The sequence below is a fragment of the Acipenser ruthenus genome, chromosome 7 (assembly GCF_902713425.1).
Source record: "Acipenser ruthenus chromosome 7, fAciRut3.2 maternal haplotype, whole genome shotgun sequence".
NCBI classification, from domain to species: Eukaryota; Metazoa; Chordata; class Actinopteri; order Acipenseriformes; family Acipenseridae; genus Acipenser; species Acipenser ruthenus.
In genome coordinates, this window is record NC_081195.1 from 9,272,343 (window position 1) to 9,288,093 (window position 15,751).

Sequence of the window (15,751 nt, forward strand, 5' to 3'; positions counted from 1 at the left end):
GTTAATTAAAAACAATATTTCAATGTATTTAACATTGAACCCCTTAAGGTACACAAGCAAATGAGCGGTTATTCAAATGGTCTCTTCTTAAAATACATTTGAAACTCAAGTATCACAAGGAAATGATTATTTGGATGACCAGATCAATCTGTCAGTACATTTTAAATCCCATTTCGTGCACCTCATTGTAAAAATAAGAAAGTTAGCATCATTTTATTTGTGGGACACATATGTTAAAGGGAAAGTTCCAAACATGTTCGGCATACTTCCAGAAGGAAACACCATACCTTACAAAGTACACTACTGCTTATAATAATAATAATAATATATGACCTGAACAAGAAAACACCAAGCAGGATCTGAACTTAATGTTGCCCAATGGGGCGGTTGCAAAGTAAATATCTCTCACGAGCTTTATGACATCAAACAGAATGAGGAGTTAGTTTCACAGAGGACCGCAAAACACAAAAAGCGCATTCCCATCCACCTGCTGTGTGTTAATTAGAGAGATGCAGTGCTTTCAAGTTCAAATTCCTTTTGAGAGCAACACTGCAAATCTCTTTAATGCTAAACAAACAATAAAACAATTTAAGTTGGAAAGTAACACCTAAATGTGAGAATGGTTTGTTTTGTCACCCTCAGTGTTTCTCACAATGCTGTCAAAGAAAAATTGCTACAACTACAACAGCAATGTGTCCTTTACATTGGGGAGTACCAGATATAACAGTTAGTGTCACATATGACTAAGTAGAAAATGGTGATTGCATGTATTATGTTTGGTTTTCACTAATTAGGCAATTATTTGGACTTGTTTTGTTATGTATGTAATGTGTCTCTTTATAGTTTCTTGGTGGAGAGTTTTTATTATTTTTTATTAGAGTTTTTTTTTTCACTGGGGATGTAATAAGCAAAATTAGACAGAAATGCATTTTGGCTGCCTTCCATCTAAACTCATTGTTGCTAATTAACTGCCCTATAAAAACTGACATTTTGCACTCTAGAAAGGAGGGACACTGGAACGAGAAACAGATGCTGGCTGTGGGAGAGACAGAAGCTGCAGCGGGACGAAAAGCCTGAGACTGGAGAAAGGACCTGGGAAGCCAGGAACAGTAAACAGTAAAAGGAGAACTAGACTGATTAAGTAGTGGGAGCTACTGACACGCAGAGCTAAGTAAAGGCTTTATTAAATGTGTGTAAACAGTGATTTAAAACAGTTACTGTTATAAGCATTTAACTTTTGTTTCTGTTGGATGGGCCAGGGAAGGTGTGCTTATAAAGCAGGAGGTTACAGAGACGGTACAGCATTTGTTTATGCTCAAAGTATACATGGATTATATGAAAACCCTTCTCATTGCGATTCAAAGAAAGGCTGAACGCTATATGCTTTAATGTTGCTGTTACGTGTGGTAAGTTTTTCATTCTCTACAGGCACCCGGCACCAAGGACCACGGAGAAGTTAGTGACGATTCTACATTAGGAGGATTAATCATGGATTACAGTACTCTCTAAAAGTATTTCGAAAGTGCAAAAACACTAAAACAGTAAAACCAGTCTCCGGTAAGACCATGGGAGCAGCGGAGGAAGCTATTGGGAACATTTTCCTGCTGCACGCTGACTTGTTCCATTCCTGATTCCAAAGAAAACAAAACGAGAGTGAAGGGTGGAAAAATGGGAAGAAACATCAATGAGACAAGATTGGGGTTTGGTGGGAGACTTCTCCATAACTAGCAAACAGCAGGGAAAGGGGATTGGGATCCAGTGTGACCTGCGAGGGCAGGTTACTGAGAGCCCTAGTGCTGGAGCTACGATAGGCCCGCTTGATATCCCGAAAGTCTGGGACCGAGATGTTGACCTGGCTATGATCTATCGAGGGGAAGGAGGTTGAAAGCAGCCGGCCAATCACATATCCTCACCACATTGTAGTCGGGCATTTGCTATATAGAGTATGCCAAGCCACGAGCACAGGACAGTGTAAAGCAGTTACTCGTTCCCCAGTCTTTTCGGAGCGAGATCATGCAGTTGGCTCATGAGGTCCCTTGTTTGGGATATTTAAGTAGCGAAAAGGCTCGGGAACGAATATTGGCTCGATTTTATTGGGCAGGAGTACATAGTGAGGTGACGTGATATGTTGTGGCATGACCAGAATGCCAGCAAGTAGGCTGGGGCAGATTTGCCTGGCTCCGCTGGTCCCACTGCCCCTGATTAATGTCCCCTTTGAACGCATTACTATGGACATAGTGGGTCCATTGAGCCAGTCTGACTCATGCGCATACTTTGGTAGTGGTGGACTACTAGATATCCAGAGGCAGTACCATTGAGATCCACTAGTGCATTAGCAATTGCAAAGTTAGTCCAGATCATCGCGAAAGTAGGAATCCCTAATGAAATACTGACTGATCACGGAACTAACTTTATGCCTCAATGTTTAAAAGAAAACAGAAACATTGGGCCAAACTCCTTCCCTACCTGATGTTTGCCGTGAGATAGGTGCCTCGCAGCTCGACCGGGTTTTCTGCCTTCAAGCTGCTATACAGGGGACAACCATGAGGTGTCCTTGATCTAGTAAAAGAAGGATGGGATGAACAAAATAAAAATTCCCAAAACAAGACAGTCTGGAATTAGTTGGTCATTTGGCACAAGAGAATTAAAACTAACTCGGCATTGGCAAGAGCAACAGTACAATAAACAAGCACAGATTATGACTTTTCGGCCAGGAGATAAGGTACTGTTGCTACTTCCTATCTCAGAATCTAAACTGTATGCTAAGTGGCAGGGACCGTATGAGGTGATGCAGGGAATTGGTAAAGTAAACTATGAAATTAGACAACCTGATTGCCGAGATAAAACCCAAATTTATCATATTAATCTGCTAAAACCCTAGAAAGAAAGGGAGACCCTGTTTATAGACCTAATGACAGTATAGAAGAGGATTTTGGTCCCTCTGTCAATCCAGCTAACATTCCGATGGGGGAACAGTTACTTCCTGATCAGAATTACGAGCTCCACAAGTTAGTGAAAAAGTTTAGTGATATTGCCCGGTGAAACTAATATTATTAAACATGCCATTATTACTCCAGCAGGTGTCACGGTCAGAGAGAGACCATAGTGGATCCCGGAGAGCCGCAGGGGTCCCATCGGCCAGGAGGTGAGGGATATGCTCGAGCTTGGCGTCATTGAGCCTTCCCTGAGCGAGTGGAGCAGGCCGACATTGATGGTGCCCAAAACGTACGTCTCTGCTCGGTTCTGTGTGGATTTTAGAAAGGTCAATGCCATCTCCAAGTTGGATGCATATCCCACGCTCCGGGTTGATGAGCTCTTTGACTGACTGGGGACGCCGTGGTTAATCTCGACTTTGGATCTGACGAAGGGATACTGGCAAATTCCACTCACTCAGAGCTCGCAAGAGAAAATTGCTTTCTTTACCCCAGATGGCCTGTTCCATTTCCTGACCATGCCCTTTGGGTTGCATGGAGCCCCTGCCACCTTTTCAGAGACTGATGGACCAGGTCCTTGCACCCCATCAGCAGTATGCCACTGCATACATTGATGACATGGTGATTTTTAGCTCCACCTAAGAGAGCATATTATTAGACTTTAGGCCATCCTACAGTCTCTGAGGGAGATGGGGCCTGACGGCTAATCTGGGCCAGTGTACATTTGGTAAACAAGAGACCCAATATCTTGGCTACATTATGGGTAATGGGTGGGTAAAGCCGATCCCCTCTAAAGTCCAGCTTTGGTGGAGACAGCAATCCCGAGAACCAAGTCTCAGGTGAGATCACTACTGGGGTTAGCTGGCTATTACAGCCGCTTTATCCCCGAGTATCCCAGAGTAACCCCCTGGTGGATCTCACCAAGAAGACCGCTCCAAAAATAGTTTAATGGGTAGGGGAGTGCCAGGGGGCTTTAGATACGATTGAGAAGACAATGCCAGGCTCCAGGTCTGATTTTACCAGATTTCAACCTCCAGACTGATGCCTCCCAGATTAGTCTGGGGGCGGTCCTGTCTCAAAAAGTTGACAGGGTAGAGCACCTGATTGTTTACATGAGCAAGAAATTGGCTCTGAGAGAGAACTACTAATTAACTACTCCCATCATTGAGAAGGAGTGTCTGGCCATCAAATGGGCCACTCACACCCTTCGCTATTACTTGTTGGAGCGTTCCTTCACTCTTGTCACAGACCATGCCCCTTTAAAGTGCTTACACATGATGAAGCACAATAACGGCAGGATAACTCGGTGGCATCTGGCACTGCAGCCCTTCCACTACACTGTGAAACATTGTGCGGATAAGACGCACCAAAATGTGGCTTTAGTTTGTTTTTTTTAAAGGGAGGAGGGTCCATTGGGGAACTTAGTTAACCGAGTGTTCCTTTGGCATCACTCTGAGTGGTGAGATATGTGGCAGAGCGAAGGAATTCAAGCAGTAAATCTCCCTCCTGACCAGAAAGGGCGCTGTGTAAGGTTGGTGGTATGATTCCTCCTAGATAGGCAGCCTCGACAGTAGGCGGAAACCTATTAGGGGGAGCACGTACACAAAAGGACTCTCTTGCAATCAGCTACAGGGCAGACAACGGTTAGAGAAACCATGGTGACGGGTTGTTTGTAGGGAGGAGTTTTGTGGTACAAAGGGGAAGCAGCTACGTCAGTACCAGGCCCCCTTACGCTGAGACGCAATTCACAGCCAGAGCTTTAGTATGTTTATTATTGTTTTGTGTTTCTTTGCTGCAGAGGAGGACTGAGGACTGTGCTGCCGCCACAGAGCCACCACGTACCCCTGATCACTACCCCACCGCACAGCCAACACAGCACAGCACAGCATGGACACGAGTCCAGAGTGCTGCTCCTCCGAACCCTAACCCTGTCTACACTCCCACTGGTTGCTGTCTTGAAGACCGCCCCCTTTAACTTCCCCTCTTTTGCCTTTTCCTATGCTGCCGCTGTGGCATTTCCTTGCGCTCCCATTGCAGGAATAAACGATTATTGTAAAGAAGGTGTTTTAGCATTGTGAGAAGTGCATATGGAGGGCTGGGCTTTTCTTGCCAACAATAGCATGCTGCCAAGATGTAAATCAAACAGAAAGACTATGTGCTGTAACCTTGAGATGCTGAAAAACACTGTCTCAATCTGTATACATGAATCCTTTATTGAAACTTAGAAATCCAATAATTCTGCCTTCAGTCGACAGGAGAATTGCCAGCACTGCACAAGTCATTTTGCTCCCTCTCTTTCAATATATATGTGTCCCTCTCCCTCGCCTGCAACACAGTTTAATAAATGCTTTTAAAGCGCAGACAGCACAACTTATCTAGTTTTCTTTCTCTATTTCTATTTTTAACTTTTCTGAAGTCAAGAGAAGTTTTCAATCACTTTCAAATCCAATACCAGGCTTCTTGATTCTAACTCTGGCTTTCCATTCTCCCTCACAATGACTCACACACCATGGTTTTGTGGGTTTACATCACATGTAATAGAAATGTATTCTTTGAGAATGGTTAAGTGTAAGAGAAGAGGGAGAGAGAAGGAGAGTGGGTAGATGCTCTTTTGAGGCTTCCTGCTAATCAGTAGACCATGCATGCAAATGATGCCCTCCTCATTAAAGCAAATCGCCTCGCACTGCACGCTCCATAGAGCAGCATGCCTGCCATTCTAAATACCTGTGAAGCTTCTTTAACTTGGCTGCAATATTTAAATAGACATGCTCTGGAGCATTAATTACTACTATTATTGTGCACCATGAATAATGGGAGTGTGTTTACAGTGACTGGTCTATAGCCTCAGGGCTCATGTCACCATGCAGCACTGCACTCACTGATTATTCTAAAGACAGAAACAATCAGCTACATACAAACACATTTTCCATGATAACTGAGAACTCACAACAGGTGTCTTGCAACTGCTTCTTATGCATCCAAAAAACTTTTTTTTTTAAAGAGCTCAAAACCTCAGTCGAAACAGAGGTAAGATTTAGCAGAAAATTCATTACAGTCTAGTATAGAGAACTATGTACTGTACTGGGGATCTGAGAGCCAGCTAATTCAATACAGTCTAGTATAGAGAACTCAGTACTGTACTGAAGATATGAGATATGCTAATTGCCAGCTCTTGTTTAGTGTCACATAATTCACAAATAGCTCCTTTCTTTGTGTCTATGTAGATGTGAGACTGCTGGTATGTCAATTCAGCTACTTATTGAAGCCACACTGCAGTATTCTTGAATCGCAGTGTGAATCAGGCTCCCGGGTAGGTGCCCTGTGGTTAGTCTGTGGACAATGCACCAGCCACAAAGAGACGGTAACAGCAAGATTATCAGTCTCCCTCCAAGGCTGCAGCATTGTCAGAGCTGAACAGAGTGAAACCGCAAGACAACAGCCTCTCATTACAACCCAGGTCTTTTTAATAATTATTTTTTTCTACTGCAGGTAGCTATCAGACAGGCAAATACTCTACTGTCTGGCACAAAGCAGTGCCTGATTCTGGAAGTTATGATTGTACTGGGAATTGTAGTTTTTAATAGTAACTTTACCATGCTTCCTTCTGCCATTCTTCCCAGTGCTATACCATGATCCTCTATGCAATACCACCGTTCTGTGTGCTATACCATACTTCTGTGTGCTATCAGTTCTAAGAGCTATACTATGCTTCCTTCTGCCATGCTCCCCTGCGCTATAACATGGACCCCAGTGCAATACTTTACCATGCTTCCTTCTGCTTTTCCATGTTCCTCTGTGCTAACCTAAGCTATTCAATGTTTCCCATTACTGCTATCAAATGACTATACCTGCCTTTACCATACTTCCCCTTTCCTTTGATGCTTATTTTAAAAACCCATTCATACATTCTTCCCTTTGTGTTGTTAGGCCTACAGCTCTGTATGTGCACCTCTCTGCTGTACCTAGTTGCTGGCAGTGATGTACAGTTTGTTTAGCAGGGGCGAGATGTCTGTAATGGGTTCATTCATTTGGAGTTTACTCACATTGACCGTTTGGGCATTAAGAGCATTACAAGTAGAAATACAAATAATATAAATGTAGCCATTACTTTTGACATCCAATCTGCCTTCCTGTTATTTTACCTTTACAGATGAGTCAGTAATACACAGCCACATTGTAGGTCCAATGATTGTGTGCTTGTAAGTAGGGAAGACGACATCAGTACCAATGCATTGATTCATTAATTTAATTTGATAACTCAATCAGACCCATGCCCCCCACAGAACAGCATCCAACCTTCAACCTGTGTGTGTTCACATGTGTGTGTGTGTGTGTGAATGAGTGCACGTCTGTCTCAGTGTGTGCAGCGTGTGTCTGGGGTGATTTAATCACAATTTGATTGCTTTTAGATTTCAAACAGTTTACTCTCCTCAACACACCCACCAATGTAATATTCACCAGCATTTTCTACAGGGGAAAAAAACAATGTCAAACTACATCACACTTGGATAATGACATTAAGCACCACAAAATAAATGAATTGTACCTCTCCTAGTCCTCCTTAAAACCCTAAACAGAATGAAAGGCAAGGGACTGTCAGTCCTCTATCTGTCTGTCTGTCGGTCTGTCACAGGGGCACAAACCCTGCAATTCTAAAACAAAGAAAAATAATGCGCAAACCTAGCAGTCTCTGAGGTAGCAGCAACCATGGTGTGATTAAAGAGAGTGTTTGTTAAGAATTACATTAGCTGGACCATTTGCATTGCAGTCACATCAGCAACCCGTTAAGCCAATTATACTCATTTAAGAGAAGAGCAATCTGTTTTTGCAAATACACGTCATCAGGAAAAAAAGTGCTAATGCTGCAGTGTGTTTAACTGAAACAGGGGCCAAGTCAGCAGGGGTGCAGGCTGGCAGGCAGCTCTTGAAGAGGATATATTACAAATCGGAGCCACTAAAGACTTGTTTACAACTCAAAGAACTGCAGAGAAATCAACATGTCTGCCATAAGAGGCCCGGAAAGTGTCTGCCTGAGAGAGATCGGATACTCTCAGTTACCAATAAAAGGAAAGTACCGCATCTTCAGTGAAGATGTACAAATAGCTATGGCTTAAACCACTTTTTTTGTTTTTATTTACTAATTTAATTAGTCTTATTTGCTGTTTTTAAAGACATAATCCAACTGATTGACACAATTTTCAACTGATAGTCAGGCCTTTCTTAGCAGTGTTTTCTTGTTAATAATTTTTTTTTTCTGGGGGATCAAACTGGGTCTGGTTCATAGATGCTGAGTGTGAAAGGTTGTAATGAGAAGGAGAAAGAGATAGAGAAGGAAGAGGGAGCAGTAGAGTGGAAGGTGGTGTTAAATTGGGAAAGAGAGAGAGAGGAAAATGGAGAAAGGGGTGAAGTAGAACATAGGGAGAGGGACGGATGGAGGGTGAGAGTGATGGGGAGAGAAGGAGGAAGGGGGAGAAGGAGGGGGAGAGGGAGGAAAAGTGAGAGAGGGAAGGGGTGAAAGGGAGGGATGGGGAAGGAGTAAAGTATGGAAGGAGGTGTTTGAGAAGGAGGAGAGGAGGGAGGGGGAGAGAAGGATGGTCAGAGAGCAGTAAAGTGTGGAAGGTGTTAGCGTGTAAGGGGGTGCAGCGCAGTGACTGGCGTCCAGGGCAAGGCGATTAATCATAATCGCTGTGTTAAAGGGCAGCTAGCCTGGTCTAGCCCAAGCAGCACATAGAAATTCCTTTACCTCCAGTTAGAGATCCTCTGAAGCAGAACTAACTTCACCCTGATAAAGTCCTGTGCAGATTTAAAGGGACAGCACCCTGTTTTGATGCATTTAGCCTGAGACTAATATTTTGATGATATATTCTGCGGACAGCATCAACTGTCAACACCCATTTATTTGTGTGCTTTTACAATTAGTTACCATCTTTTTTTTTTTTAATGGAATGAATTATGTTTTACATTTAAGATAAAAACACATTCAGTCAGTCAATGATAACAAGAGGTAGGCTTTTGACAGAAATAAATCATGCAGTCTGCCAATGAAAAAGTCTTGAACGTGTCTTCCACCAATCATAAGAGGAGGAATTCTCAGAAACGGGGTGTTTCATTAATTTGAAGAATTGCAAACATTAAAAATCAACACATTAGATTGATTTTTCCTTGAGTACATTAAAAAGCAATCAGCAGAAAGTGAGCAAAGGGGTCTCTTGAAACAGGAAAATGAAGTAAATTGAACAAACTGTATAATGTAATAATCACCACTTGCTTTGAGCACTTTATTATTTATGAATATCATAGTTGCCTTAGTACTGCTGAACAGTTATTGTTATCACAGTGATGAATGTGGGAGTGTGCGCTTGGCTGAGGTCATTTACGAAGCAATCCATCGGAGTTAGTCCATGACCTTCAAACAGCTGCTGCCATAGCAACCAGGAAGCTCCCACCTGGTTGGATGTATAACATATACGACTGCATTGCAAATTTCTACCTACAAGAGATGCATTACACTTAATGGTATACCTTATGGTTCCTAATGCACATTAGCCTACTAATGTATTGAATTCAATGTTTTAGTCAGTGATTCAACGGTGCGTGTACTGTATGTTCTGTTTTTTGATCAGTCTGATATTATGTGGTCAGTGCGAAAAGGTTCCCCTTTTGCTTTGTGAATCCCTGTGACAGAAATACAATGAGTTTTGGTTGTAAATCTCCCTCCCGACCTATGAGGGCGCTAAACAGCGAAAGTAGAGTTCTTTGGACGGGCTGGCCTGACAGTTCTTTCCCCGGGCCCGGAAGTCGGTCAGTCTGGAAGAAGGCGAGACTCCGTTGCACGAACGTATTGACCTGGAAGGGAAACGACGTAGCAGCTGCAGATAGTAGAGACAGCTTCACTCGTTTACCAAGGGGTCATGCGTGATAGCATAAAGGGGACAGAGAATCGCAATCTACTCCTTCACTTGGTTTGAGAGATGAGAAACTGGAAGGACCGGGAGAAACCCCTAAAAATAAGAAAAGGATTTGTGAGTGTTTTGTTTGTTTTGTCGCTGCTAGTAATTGTCTTTTGTTTTTGTAAATCACGAGACGGCTAACATGTATCTGGAGCTGTAGCCTGACTGCACATTAATTTAATACATTTAAGGTGTTTCACAAAATCTAAATACAGTAACACACTGAATAGTTAGTCTCGCTTCCCAGTCAAGTAAACTGAAGGCTGGGGGGAGGTTACTCATGTGTGAGTTAATATGTATTAAAACAGGCATGCCTGCTGCTCTGTTTCATTCTGCTGGCTGCAGTGGCTGGACTGCAGGACACACATACACTCAGCATCACTCAGCATCTCTCTGTATTCCACTTTCCATAATAAACCAGAAAATTCAATGAACTACCTCGATCTCAATCAAGTGCAGTACTTTGTGCTCTGTGCTCTACACTCGAATATAATATGGTAGAAGTGGGCTATATATCCATGCCTCCACCCTCACAGCAGTGTGTGATATAATAAGAGGCTGCTTCAGTCCTAACATGCTCTGTACTCTAACCTTCTCCTTCACTCTCAGTCTGTAATATTATCTTTGTCACAGAAGGTTGTTTTATTACCTGCACTTATTCCGGGTTTTACAATAAAAATTTAATCATATTGGATTCACCTTGAAAAGAGCTGGCCAAGGCATTACTAGGTGAGTACAGTTTCATTATAAAAAGTTCCAAAATAGAGCCGTACTTTTGCTCTTTTTTTTCTAGACGCATATCTTCTCTTTTTATCCCCTGCAGCAGTGCTGGTATCATCTGGTTTTGTCCTGAAATAACTTCACCTCAGTTTCCATTCACACTGGTTGGATATATTTAGTGTTTTCCTCTGCTCCTCTCCCTATATTTATGAGCACTGCATCTCTTATCACTCCTCACAGTGTGGCTAAATCCACTCCAGTTCTGGGACACCGCCATCATTTTTAATCAGTTATCATTTTATTGTATTTGCCATGACTGCAGGACTGAAGATAAATGCACTCTAAGTAAACCATCCATAAATAAATTCAGGTTGCTTCTAAAATGCGGTCGCTGTCCACTGCACATTAGGGACAATTAAGCCTGCCTGATCTTACACATGGTCATCTACACACAGGATTGCACAATGCCTGAAATGTACAATCAATTTGATTGCATTTTGCGATACAAGTCCCTAGTGGTGTAACTGTGCTGTAACCATGTGCTTCAACATGCAGAACATTCAACTGGAAAGGAGGATCCCCTGTGGGCTTCAGCACTACAGTCTCTTCCATCTTGAAATGGGGGTGGTACTGGAGGCAGGATTCTCTTACTGATCCAGGTTACATTAATAATTTGTTTCTAGCAAATGACGATCTCCACTGTACTGTACACCATAAGATCACCGTCTGTTTGAAATGATATTAAAATTCAGTTTGTACAGCTGATCTCAGTTTCATCACCATGGCGTGGTGAGGATTATAGACCAACTGTAAAATTAGACAAATGCTTAGGCAAGAATTAGGGATCCCTAATTAGGAGTTGGACTTCATGTCCCTCAGCTCTAGCTACAGTACTAGGGTACGCTGTTCAGCTCTAATTCAGGGCGCCTGTGCTGTGTGTGGTAATCACAGAGATATAATTTGCAGAACTGCAAGGGTCAAAGCTAGCGGGATAGAGAGTGAAATTAAAATGAGTGTTTATTTAGATGAATTGAGACACACAAACAGGCTATAATTAGTGAGGTGCTTCTAACGAGAATAGAAGGATGTGTATCGCAGAGATAAAATATTCTGCCCAGAATGCTACTTGGCACACACACACACACTGATATATGTACATGCACACACACACACACACACACACTTTTGAAACCAAAGTTATGCCACTGAATATAAATGCTTAGGACAATTGGTATGTCAGTTTTATATTTTATGTACCCTGGTACAACATGTATGTTGGCTAATCTAGATGTCTGTAAAGACTATGTATGGTATCAGTGTAATAAAGTATTGTGGATTACCTGCAAGCCTCTTGTATGGTCCCTTTGTTCCACATTCAAGATACCAGGCCTAGTCTCGAAAAAGTTTTTGACAACTTGTGCTACAGACAGCTAATGAATGGCAGAAACTGTCTTTTCAAATGCTACCCCTCACAGGCTGTGCCACCGCTCCCTCCCTGGCATCTGCAGAGATGTATGAGTTGTAATGGAAAGGGTCAGGCTCTGCCAGTCGACAGCGAAATCTCATTTCAGCAGCAGGTTCCTCTCTCCTCGGGGAATCCTCCTTCCCTCTTCTCTCCTCCACCACGGATCTGCTCTCTCTGTCACTGTCATGATGATGGGCTGCCATCCCCTGCAATGCCTGGCTACACTGCAAGACCAGCATGCTGCCAGGATGCATTCTGAGCATGTGCAGATCACCACCATGCTGAGGTCACACCCCATTCATGAAGCATCAGTTGCCACAACTTCTATGGCTAAGAGCTCATAAACCATTCATTTGGCAACTTTTCAGTGTTTTGGCAACTGAAGGGCTGTATTGTTATTTACGTTTGTCGGCAACAAAATACATTACTTCCTTTTATGAATATTACCCCCACCCCAGTCCCAGATGTTCTTGTTTGTTTAGATAACTCTACCAAAATACTGTCAACAACTGACCTCCACAACGGGAACACTCTGTATTCAAAGATATTAAGGTGTTGTAGCGACCCTCCCCCCCGCTCAGACAGAGCTGAATAGCTCCTCCTTTTAGACCAGTACTGCTAGTAACTTTTTTATTTTATGTTGGTCTGCTAAAACCTGAGTTTCAAAATGCAGACTGTCAATCAAAACACTAATTTGCAAATCAGAGCTTAACAGATTGTCTATCTGTAGGCGGGACGCAGAGCGAGAGCCCTGACAATAAGTCAGTGCTAAGGTCAAGTGATTGTTCTGCTGGCAGATGTGATACTAACCAACAGATGGTAAAAATTCAGTATTTAAAAATGACATGCCTTTGGGATATTAATTTAAGTAGTGTGATCATAGAATGTTGTTTTTGCTTATTAGTTGTATTGAATGCATTTGTGCTTTGTGATAAGTTTTGAGATGCAGACTTAAGCTTTATATATATATATATATATATATATATATATATATATAGTAAACGAGCCTTGCGGCTCGGGTTCGTTTTGCCCTTTAAAATACCGACCAGACACAGAGATGGAGGGTTTGAAATTTTAATGCAGAACAAAATCAAACAAAACACAAAATACCCACAAACAAAATAAACACCTAGCTCTGTACGAGCACTAACTAACACACAGGAACACCCTGACTACACGTGGGACAGCTAGGCTGTTTCCCCACTAAACAATAAACAACAAAAACCACACAGGTTTAATACAGCACCTTTTTTCCCTCGCGACTGCCAGGAAGCAGAGTACTACTTTCTGCCTCCTTCTTCTCAGCAGCCCTGAGTAAACTGGCTCTCTTTCTTTTATACCCTGCACCTGGCTCCAATTTAATAATAAGCACCAGGTGCAGGGGATAACTAAGCAATAAAACAATTAACCAATTGAATTAAACAACGGTGCATTTCCCCAAACTAACAAAAACCATACATTTTACTGCGGGGATGATTCCAATCCCATCCCCCACTGTGCTACAATATATATATATATATATATATATATATATATATATATATATATATATATATATATATATATATATATATATATAACATTTCATACTAACCTTTGTACTTGATAACATTAATTTAAAAATCCAATTGATGCCCATGATTAATACATTTTTGTGATGAATTTGAAGCTATTAATATGTTTCAATATCAACGAAATCAAGTTATTAATAAAATTGATTAATCTTGTTACATAATTGATTTATTAACATGTTTGGATATACTGTTACTTGATTGATTACTGTCTTGTTCACAGTCATTTTAAAATAATGTAAGAATAGGTTTTGTTGGGAAATAATAAAAATAAAACACACAAAATATAGTTACCATCAAAACTGCTTCCGCATTAAATATTGAAGATTGAAATAACTTGTGAATGAAATAATTAATTGATGCTACTTATTTGCAAATAGTTTTTCAACATTTGTTAATTTCATAATTTGTCTTGCACTGAGGCTTTCTTCCCTGTCTCCTTACAGTTTGACTGGCTGTAGTCTGTAGGCAAAAAAGGATAACATTGGAGTTATAACAACCTGTCATCTATTACTAGTTTATTTTAGTATTTATAAATATAACAACATGTTATATAGAACATTCCCCCAGCTGTGCCACCCTTCCACAACATTCCTCCAGCTGTGCCACCCTTCCACAACATTCCTCCAGCTGTGCCACCCTTCCACAACATTCCTCCAGCTGTGCCACCCTTCCACAACATTCATCCAGCTGTGCCACCCTTCCACAACATTCCTCCAGCTGTGACACCCTTCCACAACATTCCTCCAGCTGTGCCACCCTTCCACAACATTCCTCCAGCTGTGCCACCCTTCCACAACATTCCTCCAGCTGTGCCACCCTTCCACAACATTCCTCCAGCTGTGCCACCCTTCCACAACATTCCTCCAGCTGTGTCACCCTTCCACAACATTCCTTCAGCTGTGCCACCCTTCCACAACATTCCTCCAGCTGTGCCACCCTTCCACAACATTCCTCCAGCTGTGCCACCCTTCCACAACATTCCTCCAGCTGTGCCACCCTTCCACAACATTCCTCCAGCTGTGCCATCCTTCCACAACATTCCTCCAGCTGTGTCACCCTTCCACAACATTCCTCCAGCTGTGCCACCCTTCCACAACATTCCTCCAGCTGTGTCACCCTTCCACAACATTCCTCCAGCTGTGCCACCCTTCCACAACATTCCTCCAGCTGTGCCACCCTTCCACAACATTCCTCCAGCTGTGCCACCCTTCCACAACATTCCTCCAGCTGTGCCACCCTTCCACAACATTCCTCCAACTGTGCCACCCTTCCACAACATTCCTCCAGCTGTGCCTTCCTTCTACAACATTCCTCCAGCTGTGCCACCCTTCCACAACATTCCTCCAGCTGGGGTAAAGGAGAGAAGAGAGATTAAGAGATTAAGGGATAAGCAGGAAAGGGGAAGTGATATAGTTTAGCCAATCACTGGTCTTCAGGCCACAACACTATCCTGTTACTTTTAAGTGTGCAATCAGCTATGGCAAGCCAAATGATCATTTACAGATATCTCAAATTATATTTTAAGATATCTGTAAATTAATTTGAGATATCTGTAAATTAATTTGAGATATCTGTAAATAAACCATTTAGAAGATATCTTAATTTCATTTTTAGGTATATCAAATTGATTTGCAGATATCTTTAAATAATATATTTTGCTAGCATGGTACGCCAAACTGTCATTTTAAGACATTTTGAAATAACTTCCTGTTAATTTAGAGATATCTGTAAATCATTTTAAGATATTTTGAAATAACTTTCTGTTAATTTTGAGATAGCTCTAAATGAAGTTAAGATTTCTCAAAACGACTTCCTGTGCTCACTGTGTTATGCTCAAGCTGCTTTTAAAGAGAGGGGAGGAGGGAGAAGAGGAAAAGGATATAGGCATGATTGGAGGTGAAAGAGAAAGAGGAAAGAAGGAAAGGGAATGACAGACAGAAAGAAATAAAGGGTCACCTGAAATAATTTACATCTACTCACAGCCCCACCAGCAAGACCGTTGACTTAATAAATGTCAGAAGCACTCATAGCGCTCATAGCTAGAGTGTGATTATAAATTATTAATAATACAGACGGTCTGGAAATTAAACATTAAGGACGAGGGGTTTC